General features: G+C 43.7%; 1 long non-coding RNA gene across 1 annotated transcript in view; it reads left to right on the top strand.

Annotated features, from left to right (window-relative positions):
- Positions 1-18,251, top strand: part of LOC309338514 — a 48,506-nt gene extending 30,255 nt beyond the window's left edge. The window contains exons 2-3 of the long non-coding RNA XR_014154956.1: positions 9,495-9,535; positions 18,143-18,251. This is a non-coding gene — a long non-coding RNA (uncharacterized lncRNA). The remainder of the gene's footprint in view (positions 1-9,494; positions 9,536-18,142) is intronic.
- Positions 18,252-25,035: the final 6,784 nt, after the last annotated feature.

Raw genomic sequence — 25,035 nt, 5'->3', positions numbered from 1 at the left:
GCCTCTTGGAGCAAACATATTACAAAGGGCAGTTGCCTCTTGGAGCAAACATATTACAAAGGGGATCATCATAGAATCATAGAATCATAGAGTTGGAAGAGACCACAAGGGCCATCGAGTCCAACCCCCTGCCAAGCAGGAAACACCATCAGAGCACTCCTGACATATGGTTGTCAAGCCTCTGCTTAAAGACCTCCAAAGAAGGAGACTCCACCACACTCCTTGGCAGCAAATTCCACTGTCGAACAGCTCTTACTGTCAGGAAGTTCTTCCTAATGTTTAGGTGGAATCTTTTTTCTTGTAGTTTGGAACCATTGCTCCGTGTCCGCTTCTCTGGAGCAGCAGAAAACAACCTTTCTCCCTCCTCTATGTGACATCCTTTTATATATTTGAAGATGGCTATCATATCACCCCTTAACCTCCTCTTCTCCAGGCTAAACATGCCCAGCTCCTTTAGCCGTTCCTCATAAGGCATCGTTTCCAGGCCTTTGACCATTTTGGTTGCCCTCCTCTGGACACGTTCCAGTTTGTCAGTGTCCTTCTTGAACTGTGGTGCCCAGAACTGGACACAGTACTCCAGGTGAGGTCTGACCAGAGCAGAATACAGTGGCACTATTACTTCCCTTGATCTAGATGCTATACTCCTATTGATGCAGCCCAGAATTGCATTGGCTTTTTTAGCTGCCGCATCACACTGTTGGCTCATGTCAAGTTTGTGGTCAACCAAGACTCCTAGATCCTTTTCACATGTACCCAAGACTCCTAGATCCTTTTCACATGTACAACCCCCCTGCCAACCCCCCTGCCAAGCCATTGGCTGTTTTCTAACACAATGTAGACGTATAGTTTTTGCATTCTTTAAAAAGCTATTGTAGCTGCTGCTGCTGCTGCTGTTAAAATTTTTATATCACCCTTCAGCTGAAAATCACAAGGTGGTTTACAACGTAACAACACAATAAGCAAAAAACCAAGACCACCCCCATAGTTTAAAAGGCCATAGCTTGTTTAATCAGCCCAAGGCCTGTGAGGATAGAAAGGTTTTTGCCTGGTACCTAAAGATAATGAAGGTGCCAGGTGAGCTGCCCTGGGGAAAGGATTCCACAAATGCTCCTTCTTGTGTTGCCACCCTCTGGGTGTCTCATGAGGACAGCGCACAAAGAAGGGCCTCAGATGATGATCTCAGGGTCTGGCTTGGTTCATATGGGGTCAGCAGTGGACGAAGCCTCTTGGGCACCTTGGGTGGAGTGCCCAGGGGTGGGGCAAACGACCCATAAGGGCGGGGTGATGGCGTGCCGTCCCGTGCCGTCCCTATGGGCACCACGGTGGTGCACCCTGACCCTATGGGTGCCGTGACCATGGGGCATGCAGTACCTATAGAGATGAGACACAGCGCCCATAGGGACGAGATGTGGCCACGGCATGCATAGGTGCCCATAGGGACGGGGCATGCAGTGGGGTCCCAGCTGCCCTACAGCTGGGGGGGAGACAACAGGTGGACAGCGCGGAGCGTGTGGGCTCATGCATGTTGCAGGACCCGGGGTGACAAGTGCTGCTGCACCCCCTGTATGGGGTCTGCCTGTGGTCCTTGAGGTGCTGTGGTCCTGCACTGTTTAAGGCTTTATAGGTCAAAACCAGCATTTTGAACTAGCACTGGAAACTTATTGGCAGCCAGTGTAGTCAGGCCAGGACTGGCAAAATATACTCAAATTGCCTTGAGCAACCTGCCTACAGAATTCTGCATCAGCTGGAGTTTCCAAACTCCCATGTATAATGCATCACATTTCTTTTCATTATGAGTTTAAGGCTGCGATCCTATACCCACTTACTGGGAGTAAGTCCCAGTGAACTCAGGGAGCTTGGGCGTAGCCAGGATGTTTGTTGGGGGGGGCAAGACTTGAGGGGCAGAATTGACACGGTTAGTCAGTTAGTTAAGTATTTATATTGTTTTACTTGATCGGGGGGGGGGGGGGACAGCTGCCCCCCTGCCCCCCTTGGCTATAACCATGTCAGGGAGACATCATTTTGAGCAGATATGCATAGGATGGCACTGTAAGACAATGCCTCAGCTAGCTTAGTTTTTTCAGATGCACTTTTTATTTAAGGAAAAAATGTGCAGCTGATAAAAGCCTAGTCAGCATGTGCAAACGACAGGTAAGAAATCAGAAATTTGAACCAAATGTTGAAAAACCTTACTTTAGCTTTTCTACCTTTATCAAAGCCTGATTCTTCTTGTACAAAGCAATTTTACTTGGGAGGAAGTTCCATTGAGCACGGTTGGCCTTGCTTCCAAGTAAATTTGCATAGAATTTGGCTGCATACAACCTCCTCCAAGATGGCATTTTATTTTTTCAGTCTGAAAAGCAAAAGGTACTGATCTCAATCTCTGTTCGTGCAAGTGTCATACTATTAATCAAATAGCCCCATAAGCTTAAAGGGGAGGGGAGATTCTTAAAAAGAAGAAGTTAAAACCAGGTCAAATCAGTCTGGATGTTCAAAATGTCAGCAAATTGCATGCTTGAAAAGCTACAAAAAGATATTAGGTTTTTGAAATCTGAGAGGGAATCCATACAGACAGAAAATTTACAAACACTTTCCCTTTCTAAGCTCACCAAAAAAAGGAATCCTCTGGGTGAAACAGAAGTGCGTTGAGAACAGAAGGATCAAACACCCAAAGAGCAGAAAGTATTCTTTATCAGTGACATTGAAGAACTAAATAAAGTGAAAGGTGGGAGAGCTAATTCATTACGACTGAATAAAAAAAGCAATTTAAGGGCCACACGTGTAGACTACGTGTGCTCAGAAAGTGAAAAGCTAGCTTGCTGAGCCATTGGAAGGAGCTGCTAGACATCTCTATGGGAGCAACACACCGGCCTCCCATAGAAGATCAGGGCCAAGTGCAGCCTGGTGCACAGACACAAAATACTGCGAAGCATTAAGAGCATGAATTGGTACTGCGAGGTCAAACCATGGCTCTCTCTGCCACTGGGGCCGATGGCCACAGCAGGAAAATGCAAGCAGTTCCAGCTAGGACACTTGTGGAACAGCACAGAATCCACCAGGCTTAGGATACACCATTTTATATAAAGCTCAGAGATCTGTGGTGATAAGTGTGGGCAACAATTCACCGAGGGATACCCCCAGATTCTCCCCTGAAAAGCGAGGTTGTGCGTGACCACCACCAGTGACCATCAGGTCCCTGAAAATTGTACTCAGGTTGTGTTCATATATATGAGTTAAAATATGCATAACAATGGACACTGAACAATGTCCTTGTCCCTGAGAAGGGCAGTCTTTGTGCCTTTGTCCACACTGGGGAATATTGAATATCATGTTGGGCATTGCCATGACAAACCAAACATTTATGCCACTTACTTGTCTCTTAAGGGTGACTGTTGCCTGGCCAGGGCAAGGATCGTGACCAATCTTAATCTCCTGACCTATTTCACATGTTCTTCCCAACACCTTTTTTACCCTTCTTACTTAAGAATATCCAGATGAAGCCTATCACTTTGAACACAGTTACAATTTCAGGTTTGAATTTCAGTGAGTGCTTTGTGGCAATATCAGAGAAGGGTTGTTGCCAGTTGTCTGTTATTCTGTTGCTAATCCTAGCCTGGCCAGGTGTATGGCCTGCAGGTAAGGCGTGGGAAGCAGCTGAATACCAGATCTCTTTGTTGTGCATTATCTTGTTAGTTAAGCTGTCATAAAAGTTTTCAGTGTGTGTGTGTGTGTGTTCGTGAGTGCTCAAATGAAAGGCAGAGTTTAATCGAGTTACACTTTTGCTTACTTTTCCACATAAGTCTTTTGCAAAAGAACCCTAGAGAAGGGTTGAACAAAAGTTTTGTATGCAATTTATGTTAGTTAAATTTGTAGAGCAAATGAAGGCCTTAAGCTAGCTGTAACCCATCTGAAAAACAGTCATTAAAACAGGTGGAATGGCGGTTGGCTCTATTGTAGCCACTCTTAGACTCATTTTACCTTGGCTTGAGCTCTCCAACGTAGGATCACCGATCATTGTTTGTTTTAAAGACAGATGGAAATGCCTCCTTTGAATGACTAATACACATGACAAGATCACAGCCAGATATCTATGTGAACAGTTGCACAGCCTTCCAAGAGGTCCTGGGTTGCGGCCAGGTCCCAGTCTCGTATATTTCAAGCAGGATTAGTTTATCCTTGTAGGCACTGGAATGACTCACTGGGGATATTATGCGGTATGTTCTGGGATAGGAAGCTGTCCTATACAGAGTTAGGCCATTGGTCCATCTTTGTTGTTGTTTAGTCGTTTGGTCGTGTCCGACTCTTCGTGACCCCATGGACCAGAGCACACCAGGCACTCCTCCCACTGCCTCCCACAGTTTGGTCAGACTCATGCTGGTAGCTTCAAGAACACCGGACAACCATCTCATCCTCTGTCATCCCCTTCTCCTTGTGCCCTCCATCTTTCCCAACATCAGGGTCTTTTCCAAGGAGTCTTCTCTTCTCATGAGGTGGCCAAAGTCTTGGAGCCTCAGCTTCAGGATCTGTCCTTCCAGTGAGCACTCAGGGCTGATTTCCTTCAGAATGGAGAGGTTTGATCTTATTGCAGTCCATGGGACTCTCAAGAGTCTCCTCCAGCACCATCATTCAAAAATTGGTCCATCTAGCTCAGCATTATTAATACTAACTAGCAGTGGTTCTCCAGTATTTCAGGTTGACTTTCCCAACCCTACTTAGTCACACAAGGGACCTTTTGCATGCGATGCATGTCCTCTACCACTAACTACAACCTTTCCCATATATGCCATGCCATTTTGAGATCCTTGAAGAAAAAATGGTAAAGGACCCTTGGTTAAATCCAGTCAAAGGTGACTATGGGGTGCATCGCTCATCTCGCTTTCAGGCTGAGGGAGCCGGCTGTTATCTGCAGGCAGATTTTCTAGCTCATGTGGCCAACATGACTAAACTACTTTTGGCACTATGAGACACCGTGATGAGTGCCAGAGTGCAGAGAAATGCTGTTTACCTTCCCATTGCCGTGATAGCTATTTATCTACTTGCACTGGTGTGCTTTCGAACTGCTAGGTTGGCAGAAGCTGGGACAGAGCAATGGGAACTCACCCTGTCAAGCGGATTTGAACCGCTGACTTTCTGATTGGCAAGCCCAAAAGACTCAGTGGCTTAGACCACACTGCCACCTGTGTCTTTATTCACACCTAAGTCATAACCTAGGTGACACCTAAGTAGCCAGTGCCCAGCTTCTTAGAGGGCTGAGTATTTTTGCATTATGCCACCCGAGGGGGGAAGCCTTGATCTATTGCAGCACTGCACAATTCAATAAATGAAGCAGCTAACTTTTCTGAGTTAGCCAGAGCACTGTGTTATTTTAGGAGATATTTCATGTAGAGCTAGTTTTTGCAGAACACTAGGACAAGAAAGCCAGTGTATGGGAACCAGGCTGTTTTCATAAGCAGACTTATACCAGCCGAGGAATTTCTACTCTGTCACAAATGTTCTGCAAAATGCAGTATTCTCCTGCTTTCGTATCAGGAGATTGCCATATATTTTACATAAAGTAACAATATGATAAGAGGTGCCTCATTGCTCATGAATAGCATCTCTGAGGAACCTGCTAGCACAAGAGCAGCGCTACTGGTGTGGAACTGTTTGCAATTTCTCTAGCTTGAATGGGTAGCGGCTATGCAATCTGCTGTATGAGTCACGAGAGCTTTGATTGAGGGATGAGCACACCTGGGAACTTGGGAACATCTGGTAGAAGGGCTCACTTTTTTAAAAAAGCCATCCGATGACTTGGGAGCAGCATCTGTGTAGAGTGCAACACATGGCTAGTTCGGAGTAGGAAAGTAGGCAGAATTTGATCAGACCTAGGAATTTGATCAGATCTAGGTGAAGGTGGGCTGTAAAAGCAGGAATACAGAACTAAGTTATAAAAGGAAGAACAATGGGCTGGATGAGTAGCATTGAAAGGTATGGTATCTGAAGTGATTTCCAACCCAGGGTCAACCTGGCAGCAGGGAAGTCCCATGACTTACATCAAATAGGGAGACCCTTGCGGGGCTTGCCACAGCCTGGGCATATAGGCAGAAGCCACGCCTCCCGGACCCCTTTAACAGGTGGGGTAGGCAGAGACTACAACCTCCCCTCCACCCAAGACTAAGATTTACCCAATGCATAAACCACCAAAGTTGTGACGATGCTATGAGTTAGGCAAAACTACCAGGCTGGAGCCCATTGGCTTGGTGGACAAATTTGTACCTGGCACTGAATCTGGTGACCAACATGGTCATAGCAAGGTCCCATTATACAAGACTAAGCCACTTCTGGTGAACCAGAGCAGCGCACGGAAACGCCGTTTATCTTCCCGCCGGAGCGGTACCTATTTATCTACTTGCACTTTGACGTGCTTTCAAACTGCTAGGTTGGCAGGAGCAGGGACCGAGCAACGGGAGCTCACCCCGTCACGGGGATTCGAACCGCCGACCTTCTGATCAGCAAGCCCAAGAGGCTCAGTGGTTTAGACCACAGCGCCACTCACGCCCCACTTCCTAAACTGACATCCTAATCAGCAGGTCCAGACCCAAACGTTGTGCTTAGAACTGGACATGTGGGTGCAGAAGTATTTCTGTCTTTATAGTCTCTAGGTTTTCATTGTTATTTACATCCCATTTGATCATCTCTTTGAAGACAACCATATCCATGCGCGTGCGCACAAAACCCACACTCGTCCTTCCTGCATGCCACTGGGAAGAATTCATGCCTGACCTCAGATTTGATAGTCAGTACATATGAGCAAGAATTGCTATGGCTAGAGATCTAAACTGACAGTGAAAAGACTGACAAACACATTTAAAACGCACCACTCTTCTGAAATGTGTCTGTGGGAAAATGGCACTTTCTTAACTCAGCAGACCAGCTGCCTGCATACGTTTGATCATATCTGCTTATTTTAGTGAAAAGACCGTCCAAAAAAAGTTGGATTTCATTACTGTCAACCCTGCTGCACCAGCTTCCTTTTTTTTGGCACACACAACCACTTATTTGTTTGTCAGTAAAGCAAAACGACTGCACCTTGTCCCTATTGTACTAGGTGCTGTGCTGAACAAAGGAGTGACACGGGGCTTAATCTGAGTCTTTGCAGTCGGCATTAGATATTAAAGGCAGGGTGAAAGGAAAGGGCAAAAACTGAGAATGGTGAATGGCAGAGGATCTGATATAAGTGCCAGTAAAGCTCTGGCAGCATCTTTTTTAAGAAAAGAAAAGGGAGTGGGCTTTGCTGTGGGATTTGGAAGGAGAGAGTGAAGGAACTTGATGCACAGTGATGAGGAAGTTGCTGGTGAATATAACTGATTTAACATTATTTTAACTCACAAGTACAGATTTGAGGTTTTTTCAAAGTGTCTGTGGAGACAGAAGTGGTGGCTTGGTAAATATAATGGAAATTTGACTCTTGGAAAAGGAGAGTTGTACATGGTTGTGTCTACATTTGAGTATTGCACACTTTTCAGTGGTCATAGGAAGGTGTGAACTGGCTCTATTGATAAGTATTGTGTCTGAAGAGAAGAACAAAGTGGCACATGGACACATGATTAAAAATCCCCAAGTCTGAGCAAAGACCTGGCAGTCCTTACTGCAGCAGAACCATGCAGGCTTTGATGGCTGTGGGAGTTGCTCAGTTCCTCAGCAAAATCTCCCCGAAGGTCAACCTACTGGAGATGTTTTATGCACAGTGTGTCTTCCTAAACACAATGCTCAGACCCATTATGTTGAGAATGGAGAAAGTGTTCACTGGCATATGAAGTTGGAACATCACATTTGAATGTGTTCCGTAATAAAAGAGGGCACCTGGTTAAATAGTGGAAGCCCAATTTAAGTGGCAAATCCTAAATTGAATATATAGCAATTACTGACAGTTAATACCAGCCCTACTAATAAAACTGTAATTAGATCTCATGTGGAGCTATAAAATGAATGTGTTAAAGATTGAACCAACTGCTTACTGGATGTCTGATGGACAACTTGTGCTGATTGCTCAGTTGAAGAGGCCATATAATTTCACACTGTACTATACTTCTTGGCCTTGGGTGGCACAAGTATCAGCGCAAACAAACAATTCAACAGAATACAAAAGTGGAGAGAAAAGGTGTTGAAGCTGGCCAGCGTAGGAGCTGGTACAGATGAGTGGATTTCTGCAGTTCCATTCTGTAATTGTTCTACGATTGTGATACGCTTTTGGTTCCATTGGGTTTTCATTTCGGTGCCTTGGGTTACATACTTTTCAGGTTACATACGCTTCAGGTTACAGACTCCACTAACCCAGAAATTGTTAAGTTGTGGGTGAACATATCAGAAGACACAGTGATTCTTCAAACAGCTCTTGTTTATTCACAGGCCAGAACAGAACTGAACTGAAGGGTTCAGTCAGCCTGCTTATATAGAGCTGCAGTACAATGTAACTGTAACAATTTTCTAAAACTATCCAATCACTGAACGTCACTTTCGATCCCTTATTTGCATAACTATCTACAATATCCCCCTGCTGGCCCAGGGTGAGAACTTCAGTACATAACAGAAATATTACCTCGGGTTAAGAACTTTGCTTCAGGATGAGAACAGAAATTGTGCTCTGGCGGAGCGGCGGCAGCAGGAGGCCCCATTAGCTAAAGTGGTGCTTCAGGTTAAGAACAGTTTCAGGTTAAGAACGAATTAAGTACTTAACCCGAGGTACCACTGTACTTCAATTCCAGTAGCACTTCAAGATTTCAGAATGTGATCAAATAGATTTTAAACGTGTGGTGAAAATTGAGAGGATTGGTACGTGGATAAAAAGAAATGTTTAAAAATCCTGCAAGTCCCCCACCTTTAAGTGCTGTTTCACTTTCATTAAATGCTTTTAATTTTATTCTATTAAAATTCTATTATGCTAAATGCTTTTAATTTTATTCTATTAAAATTCTATTATGCTAAATGCTTTTAAACAAAAATGAGGTGATTTTTGTAAGAGAATTCATTTTTAAATTTACTTTTGGTGCGTTTTATTCTAGAGACACAAAAATGAGTAAGAATCCCACTCACCCACCTCTATGTGAGATGAATACCAAGGATGCAAATTGGAATGACTTACTTGTAAACCTTAGAATGAAAAAATGAGAAAACTCTGCTCCTTGGTCACAAACAACCCCAAAATGGTTAAAACTGAAAATACTGGCTCAGGTTTAAAGGAGGCAGATTTGGAAAGCTTTAAAATGAATATGCTGAGTTTGTTCTAGAGTTCATTTTGTCTGTTCCCCTCTCATTGATATGAAACTGCAGATCTGCCAGAATATACAGTGCATTTTATTGGTGGGGAAAGGATTCAGAGGTTGTAGTAGAAAAATTATCCACAGTTCTATGTCTCATTGTTAGAGGAAGGTGTAGTAGATGTAGCCAAATTTTCAAATAAAAACTTACTCTGAGTTGGTATGTAGTTCATGTTTTCAAATCCTTTTCTTTCTCAGGAGGCACCACATATCGAGTAACTGTTCTGTTCTTTGCTCAGGTATGGCTGGTACAATATTATATATAAAATATATTTTCACTTATGTAAATGAATGTCGCTCTGGACTTCAAAGGAGGAATGCAGCCTAAGCAAGGAAGCCATTTAAATTACTCTTGCTTCTGACATTCTCATGATATTTCCTTCTTGAAACATTTTAATTCTCTCACACCAAGCCAAATTAAATCTGAGGATATCCTTACTCTTTTGCACAAAACCATCTTCTGCAATCTCACCAAACTCTGTGATATCAACTTGCATACCAAGGCCAGGTAAGCATATTGATTTATACCCAATGCCTTAGCAGAAAATGCTTCTGCTCCCATAAATTGGAGAATCTGGTTTTTTTGCTGTCCCCACACCCCCTGCAATCCTCAGGACCACAATGGGGTGGTGGACTTCCGGGATAGCGCGAACGGGTAATGGCGGATTCCCTCCGAGCTCTGGAGGGAATCGGCTCCGCTAAGGACGGGTCTTGCCGTGCCGGCGACACGGGGACCCTCAGAAACCGCAGGCGCTGAAGCCTGCGGACATGGAGACTCGGTGGGCACCTTAAGCGCCCTCCCCGACCCGCGAAGAGCCTTTTTAAAGGCTACGGAGGGGACCGGAGAGTGGCGTGGAGCTGAGAGTCGATCGCTGCCTTGGCGGAGCGAAGCCGCGAGCCATGACCGGAGAGCGCTATCTTTCTTCCTGAAATCTGGACTGAAAAAACAACTCGTGAGTAGAAGGAAATTTTGGCACTAAAAGTTTTATCATTGAATTTGAGTACGAGCGGGGGATGTGTTAAAAAGGAAGTCCACACTCCCCCCCCCACCAAAAGACTTAAAGTAAGGAGAGGAGCACTAAGTCGGAAAGACTCTGGTGTTGAAAGGAAAAAGAACACTTTCATAAATTGGTTGAAAAAGTTACTTGTGCTGGAGTGAAGAGAGGGGAATCCCAGAGGTTTTGCTTTTTGGCGGACCCCCCCCCCGAACCCGGGCAGTGCCCTGCTTGGGAACCCGAGAGAAAAAACAAGGTGTTTGACAGCTGTCAAAAGAGCTGTCAAACGGACGTCAGCTTGGAAATTGTGTTAAAACTGTGTTATAACTATATTGTTGGGACTAAAAGTGTTACATTAAATTGACTGGAAACAAACTAATTCTGAATAACAAAGTAACGAACTGTTGGAAAAGAACTATGATGGAAATCCCCCTGGAGGGAACTAAAGACATTGCAATGGCTGCGGAAGGAAAACTACTGGCAGAGATAAAAAAAATGTTTTCCCTGGTGGGAGCTCTGCAAGAGCAGAGCTTAGCCATGAGAGAACAACTGATGACCTTCAATCTTAAACTAAACAACTCTGTTGGTGGAGCTAACCGGATGGAAAAAGAATCTGCAGCTGCAGAAAAAGAGACAACTTCAGAACTGGGGGAAAAAGAAGAAAAAGAAGAAGGAGTTCAGGAGGAAGAGAGCAATCAAATATCTGTAACTTTTGGGAGGAAAAGAAGTGAAAAAGACAACCAATGGATCACAAATCTGCAAAGAGAGAGAAAGATGGAAGTCCCTGGAACAACTGAAACATTAAGCTACGAAAGAACAAACAAGTATGATGGAGACTTCTTTTTTAAGCTGCAACATGGGAGATTTGTTGATCCTGGACAAAGACTGTTTTTGTTTGAAAAATATGAGGAACTGGTGACAGAATTCCTTCGAGAAGAGAAGATCAATAAAAAGGACTATAAACAAAACTGCTGGAGAGTGATTAACGGGGGCCTAAGGGCCTCTGATGTGAGAAATCCGGGTTAAATCTGTTTTTTTTTTCTTTTGGACATTAATGTGGGAAGGGGCAAATACCGGGACAGAGGGGGAGGGGAGTGTAGAGTGGTAAAAGTCTGGGGTTTAGAATAGAAATATTATTGTTTTTTGATTTAATATAAAGAGCAAGGAATTTATGGGAGAGAAATTAGGCCGACCTTAGAGAAACAACTTAATATGTATAATGGGATTTAAAGTAAAAATGGATAAAGGATAAATTATAAGAAAATATATGAATAATATTTAAGAGATTTGAACAAATAACTTGCTGAATATTTAATGAAATGGGAAGGTGGCTGGGGGGGGGTGGGGGGAAGTCACTGAAAGAGGGTAATGATTGTAAGGGTATGAAACTACAGATATTCTGTTTTGTGTTTTGTGTTTATGATATATGTTTGTGTTTGTTTAAAAAAAAATTTTGAAAATCCAATAAAAATATTTAAAAAAAAAAAAATAAAAAAAGGACCACAATGGGGTGCAGGGGACATGCTGCCAGTAGGAGAAACCTGTGAAAATTAAGTGCCCTGACCACTACATGAATGTAACACTATCATTTGGTACAGCCCACTGTGCATAAATGCAGCAGGAGCACAACTTAAAGATTTCCAGGCCCAGGATGCAGCATGACTTCAGGTGAAAAGCAGAAGCACAAAAATGACGATTTATGCAGTTTTAACCCTACCAACCTTCGAGGCAGGTGACTCACAAGCTAAAATACATGCAACTTTCTGGACTGCATTTTCTATTAAGAAATCTCTGAGCTATAGCAGCACCACATGCAGAACCAGCTGGGTTCCAGTGGTGTCACTGGATTTTCGGCAAGTAAGCACGTAAGTAAATATATCTAAAACATATATCCTGCAGCATAGCCAATAAGGCACTTGTAACAGCTTAATTTTTTTTAAAAAAGTTAAAACCATAGAATAAAAATTACTTACAACCTACCTAAAACAAAACTCAGAATCATAAATCGGACTCCCATAAATGCTCTTTCTTCCAGTGATACAGCCATGCTTCACCTTCAGCTGCAGTTTCTACATATTGCCATAGCTGCTACTCAAATAATATGCCCTATTACAGCATGTATACACTTGCTAGCCTGCATTTTAGATTTGCTTTAACATTCTTAAGAAACTAGGTGTTATTTTAACCTTTAAAAAAAACCCCTAAATGAGGTGTTGGGCACTGTGTAGCAGCAGGGTTGATCGATGAACAGTGGAGAATCAAAAGGCTGCTCTCATAAGCCCTCCAGTGTTGGAGAGGCTAAGAGAAACCTGTTGAGATTCCTTTTCCCAATCCCTCTTCTAGCTCCACCTGGCAATAAAAATGTCCATGAATCAAAATGTAATACACATTTCTTTGATTGAGATCCCTGTAGAAGTGCTGCAGAACAGTTTCACTCTCTGCTCTCTCTCTCTTTCTCATGTGCGTAGAAAGAATGAAATATGAAATAAAGCACCTTGATAATTCTCAAAGCAATCAAAGCTAAAATTTTGTGTCTTGATTGCTAAAACATTTCGCTGTGATTCAGTTGTGTTTCTGGTGAAGTAAACTGTTGAGCAAGCACCTTTTTTAAAAAAAGAAAAGAAAAGCAGTATTTATACTAAAAATAATTGCAAACAAAGGTGTTCTGAACCTCCTGAATGCTCAGAAAGCATGTTTAATGTCTCCCTTATGATATACTGAAGAGTAACAAAGGCTTCACCCCTTGGAGAGAGAGATCTACTTGGCCAACAGTGAACTCCCTCAGCAGAGGCACTTTGGGGAAGAAAGCACAAGGGCCCATCTCTCAGTGGTTGAGCATCCACTTTGTATGCAGGAGGTCTCAGATTCTATCTTGGGCATCTCCAGGTGTGTGCCCTGTCTGAAACCCCAGAGAGCTGATTCCAGACATTGTACGCCACAAGTTGCCAGCATGGAACCTGTGGGCACACACCTGCCGTAGAAACCTTACCTTGTGCCTTCAGGGTCCCTTCCCACTGTGGTCATCAGGCTTCGAGTAGGCTGTGTACTGTGTTGCATCTGCAGTAGTGCTGCTAAGTCCCTTCTGCTTGCACAATGGAACTTTCTCCCTTTCGTGCCCCTGGTGTCCCTCTTCAGGAAAGGAGGATGGTGAGGACTCTGCAGCAGAAGGAGAGGGACATGCAGGGTTGGACCCAGGAATGCGCTGAGGTGAGCCAATGGAGCCAATGCCTGCCCCCACCCACCCCGGCCTGAGGATGTGGCTCTGCCGTCTCCTAACATGGATATCACAGCAGGAGGTTACTGGAGAAAGTTGGGGGCCACTAAGAGGTGCCACGAACATCTAGGTTGCACCTGCTGCTGTTGCTACTACAGAAGAGCTCAGTTCCAGCTTGCTCCTTCCTGGAGCAATGTCAGAGCTCTGTGTTTTCCAGAGCACAGCCTGAGCCCTGCCAAGCCCTGCCTACCCTCTGCCGGGACCTTGTTCCACCTTGTCTTGTCTTATATGACGGGGGGCTTGCTGCACTGCACCCCTTCTTCTCCCCACTAAATTATTTGGGGCAAGTTAGGAGAGGGTGTAGTGGGCAGGGGAGGAGAGGAGGGAAAGTCCCATTGTGTAAGCAGCAAATCTTTGTGCTGATGGAATGAGGGCATTGGAAACACAGTCCCTGCTCTTCCTTTGCTGCTGCTCTCAGAGTATCTATCCCCTTTGCTGCCTTTAACAGGGATAAGTCACGCTGTGCATTCTGCAGTGGCTGACTTTGGCCTTTCAAATTTTAGTGGTGCCCTGTGCGACACCAAAATTTGGTGCCCCTGACTCACACCCTCCATTGAGCATCATTGTCATGATGCCCCCCACAGCACCCTCTCAGCCAGAGCCGTCTTTCCCATACGGCCTAGTGGTGCGTTGTGCCAGGGCGCTGGTCTGTCAGGGGTGCCCCAGTGAGTGGGGGAGCTGCGCGGCTTTGCTGGCAGCCTCCCCTTTCCCTGCACGCCTGCCAGCTGTGCCCCGTCAACCCTATGTGCAGCTTCCTTCCCAAGCCTCCGCGGGACGAGAGCAATCCCTGCAGAGGCTTAGGGTGGAAGCTGTGTCACACCAACTATACAGCAGCATGGGGGAGAGTTGCGCACACACCCCCATGGCTGGCAGTGCACAGCTTCTCCCCCCATCTGTGGTAATTTGGGGGTGCTGAGTGGATATTTGCACCCCGGTGCTGCATCTGCTAAAGACGGCCCTGCTCTCAGCTCAGCGCCCAGTGCAGGCAAACTGTTCTCACTCCTTTAAATCCACCTCTGCATTCTGAAGCCATGTGAAAGAAACATATAGTTTCTCCACAAAATGAAGGGTACTGATTGGCCCAGGACCAGAGACGTGTGTGCCCAGCTGGCATGTTCATTGGTACTGGAGACTACATAGTGTGACTGCCTCGTGCCGTCTTTCAATGTGCGATGGGTTCGAGCAATCCCCCCTAGTGTATTGCTCTGTTGCTCCAAAATGGTTGCATTTATTTTCACAGCATTTTGATTTGATTTTATATGGCATATAGTCGGATTAGCTAGATGTAATTTTTTAATGTTGATATTATATTATGGCAATGTTTCTTATATTTTATTACACACACGCACACACGGACAAACTAGGGGGTGTATGTGGGAGCCAAATAACAAGGGAAATTGGGGTGATTCAGAGGTCTTTCATCGCTCCAAGTCAAAGTGTGTTAATAACCCCTTGAGTGGGATCAGCCCAACATTGCTCTGTTGTTTCCTAAACTTAAATTTTCATATATATTTATCTGATTTCATAAGCTTTACAATAAGACTGTCCAAAAAGTTGCTCATGGAGCATAGAAGAGCTCTGGATCGCTTTTTGTTAAAGCACAACAGCTGAAGATATTTTTAAGTTATGGGGAAATGGATATAGCTATTTTTCAGATACCCCATTATACTGAATGAGGAAAACGGAGCTTCATTTTATACAGAGCAGCATGGAATCCAAAGCACAGATCAAAGGACAGAGAACACAGAGCGACTCAGAAACAGATTGGAATTTAAAAAAAACAACTCACAGCTACAGATGCAAGGTCCATGTACCTCCCCAGTTTGCATGCACACAGACATTTGTACCTAAATGAACAATTGGCCAGGGCTCTAGTATAGTTGAAGTCCTTACACTGATGACTGAAATGAGAGAGGTTGTGCTGGTGAAATGCAACAGAGGCATTCTGAATAAGTTGGTAGCTCATGCATATCACTGATGAGAAAGATGCACGAGCAGCCAAGACATGGCAAGTGTGTGAGTAAGCAAACCGACATCTTCATTGTGTAGGAAGCTGTGCAGTGTTCTCTGGCATGAAGTGACTGAGCTGATATGAATTATCATCCAAGATAGATATATTATATAATGGTGACTGCAGTCATCTGTCAAGGTTCCTTACCAACATCCATGGAGTAAATGTCACAGGTGAATAGCAGCTTGCTATGCTTATGTTAATCTGACAATGAAAGCATGGCTCTGTATTTTGGCAGCACATCAAGTTCATTGAAAACAAGGGGTTTAATTCCTCCTTGGTTTGGGCATGCTTCCCAAGCATCAGTGGATCTCAAACTTTTGTCTCTGGGTCACACTTTCAGAATAAAAATTTGCTCGCGCCACACCAAATCTCTTATGGATAAGAAATACACTGGAAAACAAAAGGCAACAACTCCTAGCAGTGCTTGATTTGTAACACAGAACACGACTACTTTATAATATGATCATGCATAGGAACCAGCTCCTAGGGGCTGTGGGGGCTTTGGCTCCCACAAAGATGATGGGCATTCTCATTTAAATGGTGTGTGCGCACTGTGTCATATGATTCATTATGCAAGGCGAGGTCCCCACAATATTTTGTTCAAGTTGGCACCCCAGTGATCATGAGACATCAAGAAAATATAAAACAATGTAACTACATAAGAATCATTCCCAAAATGTAATTATTAACGAGCCTTTCATAACGTGTACAAACTCAATGAGTGGTGTAAGCTTCCTTTTGCCAGATAATCTCATTTATATTAGGTCTAATTTGAGACAAACAATAATAATCTCATCTCCTCAGCCCAAAGAAACCTTTCTCTTTTCTGATCTTTCATATTTGTCATACTTGAAAATCGCAGTTCACAACAATATGTCATGGAGAACTGTAGAAGAATAGCCATGCTATTTTCCAGCACTCTGTTCGAATGGCGATTCCGGATCACAACTAAGATTGTCCACAGTATCAGTTGATGCTCTTACTCTCATTTTGAAAAGATATCTATGCATTCTGCAAATAAATAAATAAATAAATAAATAAATATTTTGGTACTATAGTATTCTATACTATATTGCACTGAAATGTTTAAGTGTTTCATTGATTGTCCTTGAATGTTCCCACCACACTTGCCATCCTCTCCTGCCACACACTGTGGCTCGCCACACCCTTTGAGAACCACTGCTATACATCCTAATGGCTGCTTGTCATTAAAACTCAACTCTAGCTGATGTACACTGTGAGAAAGGTCCTAGTTTTCGCAGGATTCCAGCCAGGGTCTAGGATGAGGCAGTGAGGCAGCTGCCTCAGGCAAGTGATGTTGAGAGGCGGGGAGGGGACAGAGCTGTGAGTGCCATGTGGCCCGGCCTGCCCTCAAGCACAGTGGAAGATACTTTCCTTTCACCTGTATTAGAGTAAGATTCAACTGCAAATCCAACTAACCTCTGTATGTGCCTTTGGAGAGGGCACCATATTGCCCTTCACCTCAGCATACTTGTCCTGATTTCAGCAAACTTACAGGGTTTCCTTTGTACATGGGCTGCTGGCCTTTAGTACGAGGGCGACTGGGGAATGACCCTTGTGCGCATAAAGCAGGGATGGGGAAGCTGTGGTTCTCCAGATACTGCTGGACTACAACTCCCATCATCCATGACCATCCGCCATGCTGGCAGGATCTTCTCAAAGCTGTAGTCCAGCTGACTCACAAAACAGGCAGTTCCTGGGTCCTCAGAGTTCCATGCCACTACACATTGAAACCACTTGCTCTGTAGATGTCCCCTTTTCCTCACACATCTCTGAGGAACTGGCTTGTGTCTGTGGAGAAAGATGGATAGACTACATGGATAAATTATAGATATTTGCATCAGCTGCAGCCATTGCAATGTATTTACAAAACATAAAAGCAACTGAAACACATACAATTGTCAAATTAAATTAAAAATTATACAAATTAAAACACAGAAAGCACCACAACTGTTTATTTTAATGGCATCTGCAATGAAACACACACATATATAGGGCACATTCTTTTCTACAATCCCATTACCTTTTAGAGAAAAGTGTCCTTATTCAATTGTTCAAAAAAGAAAAAAAAAATCAGAACTGAACTCTAGAACAAAGTATCTGAAACAGTAAAATGTCCTTAAAGGCCAATTAGAAATTGCAATACTGGGAGTTTTACTACATGTAACTCCACTGTAATTATCAATCAATGGATTCAGTTGAAAAAACCCCTCAAATTCACAGCTGGGGAAAAAGATACTAATTATTTCCTGTTAATTAAGACTGTGCTGGGACTCAGGCTTACCATCCTTCAAGTAAAGGATTGACACATCAATGCTAATATAATGCTCAAGGTCCTTTTCAAAGGCTTTATTTCTAATGTTAATAAATTGGTGTCACATTATTTTAAGTGTCTTAAGCAATCATGCCATTATCTGTCATTTAAACACGGCATGTCTGTATAAACACAGAGAGTGATATAATAACATCGCCAGGGACAAAAATTGGGATGATTCAATTTGCTTCCGAAAACATGATATTTGAATCATTTGTCTTTTGACAGGTTTGTTGGAAGACCACATCAAAGGTAAAGACTGTTCATAAAGTATTAGTTTGTTCACTTGACTTCAATATAATTTTTTTCAGTGATGTCTACTGAACAATGTAGAGCTCTGAGTTGATGTTTTATTCAACAATAACATCTTTTTAGTGCCTTCTACGAGTTGTAATTTTATTTATGTCAAGGCCATTTTATATGGCCAACAGCGGCTTAATCTCACAAATGGGTAATTGGCAACAGGTTTTTTTAATGGATTGGGGTAAATCTGGATTAAACAGGCTGTCTCTTAATGCCAAGACTCCCTGGAAAAGACCCTGATGCTGGGAAAGATTGAGGGCACAAGGAGAAGAGGACGGCAGAGGACAAGATGGTGGGACAGTGTTCTCGAAGCTACCAGCATGAGTTTGACCAAACTGCGGGAGGCAGTGGAAGACAGGAGTGCCTGGCGTGCTCTGGTCCAGGGGGTCGCAAAGAGTCAGACATGACTAAATGACTAAACAACAACAACAAGAAGCAGCAATCACACAGAAGGCATTATTCAAGAAGTACCTCCAAGTTGGCCAGCAGAAAATGTGGTGTGGCCATTCAGCTGTAGGACAAAGGAAGGAATTGTTCCTGGTCAATGAAACCTAGTAAGAAGTGCAAAATTTAGGAAAAACAGTGCAATACAAAATGTTTTGCTTTATTGCTATATACAATCAAGTCTTAGAAGCCAACAAGACTGAAATGTTTACAATAGATTTTCGTGATAAAATATCCTTATATAAAGACTTGAGAATGATAAATTGATTCACCGATACATGCACATTGAATAAATGTGCATGGGCACATGTTGAAAATAGTCACCCATTGCTCACATGCTCAGTGTCCATGGGGAGTGAGTCCTTAACGTGTGATGGCCTGCTATGCCATGTGGCTGGAGATGCACAGCCTAACAACACCAGAACAAAGGGTAAATTGTGCTCCCCTTTATGGAGGCAGAGGGGCAATTTGGCTGGGGGCAGGCAGGCCTAAGCATTTCCTGTAGTGCTTACTTCCATTGGGCTGGCAGTGCTTGGACAGCATAGGAAAGGGATCTAGAGTGTTCTGACATAAGCTGCTTCCCGTGTTTCATGACACTGTAAATGGTCCCTTATTTTAAGAGAATGTCCATCTGGAAACCCTAAAGGGAAAAGAGGTTATCGCTCTGAAAGAGGCAGCAGGGCCTTTAGGCATCATTAGAGTGCGTGAAACTACAGTCTACCTGGGCCACATCTTTTACGAGCAGGAGCTGTCATTTCACTGCCCACTGAAAACCTATTTATCGGCCATGGAGAATGAAAATGAGTTCTTTTTCGTGTGCAAATGCCGGTGGCAGATTTGCCTGGCCTAACTTTCACAATTTAACAAACTTTTGTCATCCCCCCCCCCTAGCCAGTTTAGCATATTCTAATCTGTTCCTCCCTCCTCACACACAAACACCAACTCCCACCACCGTTCCTGTTTACTATCTCTTTCCAAATAAACATAATATTTTTTAGCAATGACAGGTGATTACCAGTCTCTCACTCAGCCCTGGTAATTCATTTGTGCCTCCCAGCAGTCATGAGGCATGGGTCTTTTACACTTGTCAAGCAAACCTAATCCTTACCCTTCATGGGCCAGATATCCTAAAGATGGCTGAACATGTAATTGCCTTGAAGTGTAAAATATTTCCCACATTATTTATTATGCTATTGCCAGCTAGTACCTCTATAGTTAAGGTTGTGTCAGCATTTTCATTATAAACCTATATTTCCAGCTGTAAAAAACCTGCTTGAAGGTAGAGCTGGTGCTTGATCAAAATTAGGGACTGCTTACTGGGAGGGATAAGGGGTGCCGTGAGGCCAGGCCAGGTTAGAAATGTGGAAGCTTTCTGTGTTGTGGTGGTTTCTCTAGACTTTTTTATTCTTTGGGATGCTCCTCCAGGTATGTTCAAAAAAGGCACGGGATTCCATGATGTGATCCAAGCACAAAGAGTTGCAGTGCTGGCACATGAAATACCACACCACAGCTTTCCCCAGCATTGTTCTTCTCTGAATTTCTGTTCACCTAAGATGAGGTATAGGAAAGTTACCTGCCTTGGATGAAGCCTAAACAACTGACTCTAAATAATGCGAACTATTGAATGTTTTATTTTCAGTACAGAGTGATTGTGTTATGCTTGCAATCTGGGTACCCAATGGCTTCTGAGCTGGAGAGGTCTAGTCAGAAAAGAAGTGGGAAATGTGCAGAAAGAGCAACCATGAGATCTAGTGAGATCTTGCCAGAAGTTGCTGCCGCCGCCACCATACATCCCCAGGGCAGTGACGGGGGGAGGGGGGTCAGGCTTGGGAGATAGCTTGGGAGATAGCTGTCAACGTTTTCCCTTTTTAAGGGGAAATCCCCTTATTCCAAATAGGATTCCTTGCAAGAAAAGGGAAAAGTTGACAGCTATGCCTTGGGATGCTGTCCCATGGGATTCTGTGACCTCAGGTGGCTGTTTCAGTCTGCCTGATGGGTGGGCTGGCCCTGGGCATCATCAAAGTTTACAGAATTATGTCTGATGTTGAGAAAGTAGCTAGATACCTTCATCCAATATAGTGCATTAGCAGCAGACTCAGGAAAAGGCAAAAAGAAAAAAAAGAGGTACATCTCCACTTAATTTATGGAAATTTTCTGCCATTAAGTGTGGTGATGGCTTAGATGGTTTTAAAAGGGGGGTTAAGACAAACTTATTTATGTATTATTTATGCATTATTTTATTTTCTATTTTGATTAATTGCTGGAGGTTGATTCTACTAGCTATGCTCAGTATGTGGCACCTCCAGGTAAATAGGCTGGATGCCTTGGAATACTTATTGCTCAAGGGAAAGCAGCTGGGGAGAAGAAGAGGAGGAGGAGGAGGAGGAGGAGGAGGAGGAGTTTGGATTTGATATCCCGCTTTATCACTACCCTAAGGAGTCTCAAAGTGACTCACAATCTCCTTTCCTTTCCTCCCCCACAACAAACACTCTGTGAGGTGAGTGAGGCTGAGAGATTTCAGAGAAGTGTGACTAGCCCAAGGTCACCCAGCAGCAGCATGTGGAGGAGTGGGGAAGCGAACCCAGTTCACCAGATTATGAGTCCACCGTTCGTAACCACTATACCATGCTGGCTCTCACAAGCCTTGCCTCCATGATAGGATTGTGGTTGTGGGCTGCCAGGATGCATCTCGTTGGTGATTTTGAGACACAGGATAAAGGACCAGAAGTGAGCCTATTCTTTGATTCAACAGCACTCTTCTTAAGTGTTCTTATTTAACTTTGGCGGTGGCATAGCTAATGCCTAGCAGCCACAAAAACACCATATGTCATTTTATTAAGTGTTTATGGGAGACTCTTCTGGTCCCCAGCAGTAGATGACATGATCTTCCCTCCAGAAACAGGGGCTGGGAGGAGTTTCAGATGGTTTCAGTGGCCAGCTGATGGTAATGATGCTGGCCAGTGCCACTGTCAAGACAAGACTTTAGGGCAGAAGTTCAGGTTCCCACTCAGCAGTGGCTGGCAAGGTATCGAGACTTACCTGACCTCCCATCACCGGCATCACTATGGCTTACTGGGAGGAAGAGGAGCAACGAGGCAGCAAGTCTGGCACAGTGAAAACACACGGATGGGAGCACCCGATTGGTTCTGCCATTGTGTCTGCACCACACTGATCTAGCTGCCGCCTCCTCCCTCGTGCTCCATCTCTGCAGCAAGGCCACGGCAGGGAAGTCAGGTAAGTGCTCCCACCCTGCCAACTGCTGTTAGTCCCACGCAGCAGAATGAGGTGAGAGGTGGGCAAACACAACAGGGTTACCTTGCAACATTTTAAAAGAAGTGAAGGCAAACACATTCCTATTTAAAGACGGAGACCCCAGGAAGATAATTAAGTCCAGGGTCAAAAATTGCCTAACCCCACTAGTGATGCCAATCCACAGAAGCAGACTTTTCCTTCATCTGTGTGACTGCTGTGAAAATATTATTGGCATCCATCTGATTTGAGAGACAATGGAGTATGTCTCTCGGGGTGAAGTCAAACTGCTGGAGGTTCACAGCACCTTCTGTGGCTGCAGAGACCAGTAATTCCTGTGTTGTTTTGCTGCATGAGCAGTACCAAAGTGACCTCTCCTGTATGGAGGTCCTGAGCTACCCAGATGACAAGACCCTCCTCTCTGCCTTGCTTTCACTTGCTTTCATAAATTATATCTTAACCCTCCAAAGTGATTTTTTCTAAGGAAAAATAATTCAGGGAATATTGCCATGAGCTTTCACACTGCTCAGGCAAAAGCCTGAGATCTCACTCTCCCTACATTCTGTAACAGTCTAGATGTGTGACCATGGGACCAAGTAGTCACTTATCAAACTTCTTGGTTGCAATTGGGGAGAAGGAAAAGATGGCAGCAGTGTCTTGGGAGGTGACTTCTCCAGAACTGGAAGTTGCTCAAGGCTTGATGCTTGTTAGGTTGTGATGGATTCTTGTCCCAGCTGTATAATTGCTCTTGATATTTCGAAAATAAATAAATAAATAAAAATTGTGCCAAACAGTGAAATGATTGAATTGTTTGTCCAGTGTCACTTGCAGAGACCAAGATGATGCTGAAAGAGACAAGGACTTTGGGCTAATTTTATCCTCCCATATGTCAGATTGATTGTATGTTCAGTAGCTGAAAGGGCAGAGGGTGTTCATCTACATGGCATCGCACACAGGAGCCAGCCCACCCTTACCCCAGTGGCAAATTTTTGAATGTCATCATGGGTTTCTGCCTGCCCTCAATGCAGGCACCTTTTTTCTTTCTGTTTTATAGGAATGCTTAAGTAAAAGTGGGGCGGGGGGGAGGAGGCACTGCATGCAGAATGACTTGTATTTTCACCACCTGGAAGGGCACTGTAAAGTTTTGCCTGATCCACAACAGCCCAAGTGGATTTTCATCTCAGTAGCATCATATAGCTACAGCTGATTAAAATGGTACCAACATTTACAATTTGCTACTTATGGTAAAAAAATTTTTAAAGAGGAACAAATCAGTGACCACAGTCTTTTATTCATTTATTCCTATCATCCGAGGCTAACTGAAAACTCCCCCCATATATCTGTCCTTCGTATAGTTGCACAATTTGAGTACAGCTCCCTTACTTTCTTCCTGCATAAAATACTGCAGTGCTTTAGCTGATGCAAAATGTGATTTGCTGTTTTGTTGCTGATGACAGTTACCTGAAAACCTTGTGGGATCCTCAGGTGTGTTAGTGGCTGCACTCACCTCCCAACAGCATGAGATTCTCTTGGTGGGGAAGAGCTTAATCTCCCTTGGTGGGAGGTGGAGAGAGGCTGGTTGTCTTGTCCCAGCGGGGAGATGGGGTGTAAATGAGGATGCCCCCCATAAGTGTTTTTTGTTTTGTTTTGTTTATTTATTTTTGCTGTAGGGCTGTTCTTATTCAATGGACCCATTTGTCCTTGCATGATTATTGGTTGCTGAATGTTTGAATGTTCTCTCAATAAAGCTGATGGAATCAATGTGATAGGCACAAGGAGAAAGTGGTTGTCAAGTGATTGTCTCTGTGGGGGGTCATATGTTCACATTAGTTTTGTGTTGTGTGAATGTGTGTATGTGAATTATTTTGGTGATTCCATTACAGGTGAGAACCTTTTTGTAACATTACATTTTCTATTTACATGCTGTAATTATTATTTTGTTGCTTATGAGTTGCTTTTGCATTATTAATTAATTTGTTTCACTTATGTACATTTTTGAGATATTGATTGTTGCTTAATAACCTTACTTAAAACATGATGTGTATTATTATTAGTAGTAGCAGTAGCAATCGTAATATTAAAAAGTGCTTTACTTACAGATTTGTGGTCCCGGTCATGCATTGTCCTGTGCAGCAACAATAGCTAATGTAGGCAAAATATTCTTGGGTAGAAATAGGAAAAGTAGCTTCAGAAATGTGTTTGAAGCTGGGAGCTATTGTGAGACACATCCTCCATCCATGGCTTACATTGTGAAGAAGAGAAGAAGCACATCAACTCCTCTCTCACCAGAGGTGAGGAGGCTTGACTTAACTGAGCCTTCTCTAGCAGTTAGAACACTGTTAGAACACTTAAGCCCTTCATACCTTAACTAGCAATCATGCATAGTTATGTTTGACTGCAAATTTCCCACAGATCCATATTTTAAAAAAAATATGTCCAGAATGTTTTAAAGGAGGACTTTAAAAATACTACCCCTAAGAGCAACCACGGCACAATTTCATTTCCTAATAGTGCAACAAAACAAAATATGTAAAAACTTGAGAAGTTTTCTTAGAGGTCATTTAATAAAGGCTGAGTTAGAATCAATACTGTAACTGAATAGATTGTATAAATTTGCATGCAGGTGGTATTAATTGTGATACTTTCTTAGAATAACATTATGAGCTGTTTTGCTTTTTGCTATTTGCAGTGGCGTAGCGTGGGGGGTGCAGGGGGGGCCGGCCGCACCGGGCGCAACATCTAGGGTTAGGGCAAATCCACGGGTTAGGGGGCGCAAATCCACGGGTTCGGGGGCGCAAATTACTTGCCTTGCCCCGGGTGCTGACAACCCACGCTACGCCACTGGCTATTTGTATTCTTAATACCAAAGTGATGTCCAATTATGTCTATATGAATATGAAAAATAAAATATGACCCCTTACAGTCTGCAGAGGTGAAAGCTTTGAAAGTTTACATCTAAAAACATGAAGTGTGAATTAGGAATATACCATCATCCTTGTGTTCCTCCCAAAATGGTTTGATACTTTGCATGTGGTCTGAGAGTGTGCACGTGAGCACCTACTGCAACCTCTGTTGCTTCCTCCTTCCCTTGTCCAACAAGGGTCTTCCCCCACCTTACCTGGAGC

Source organism: Podarcis erhardii (assembly GCF_964252035.2).
Source record: "Podarcis erhardii genome assembly, chromosome: 3".
NCBI lineage: Eukaryota > Metazoa > Chordata > Lepidosauria > Squamata > Lacertidae > Podarcis > Podarcis erhardii.
The sequence above is the reverse complement of the archived record's forward strand: the minus strand, read 5'-3'. Positions and strand labels throughout refer to the sequence as shown.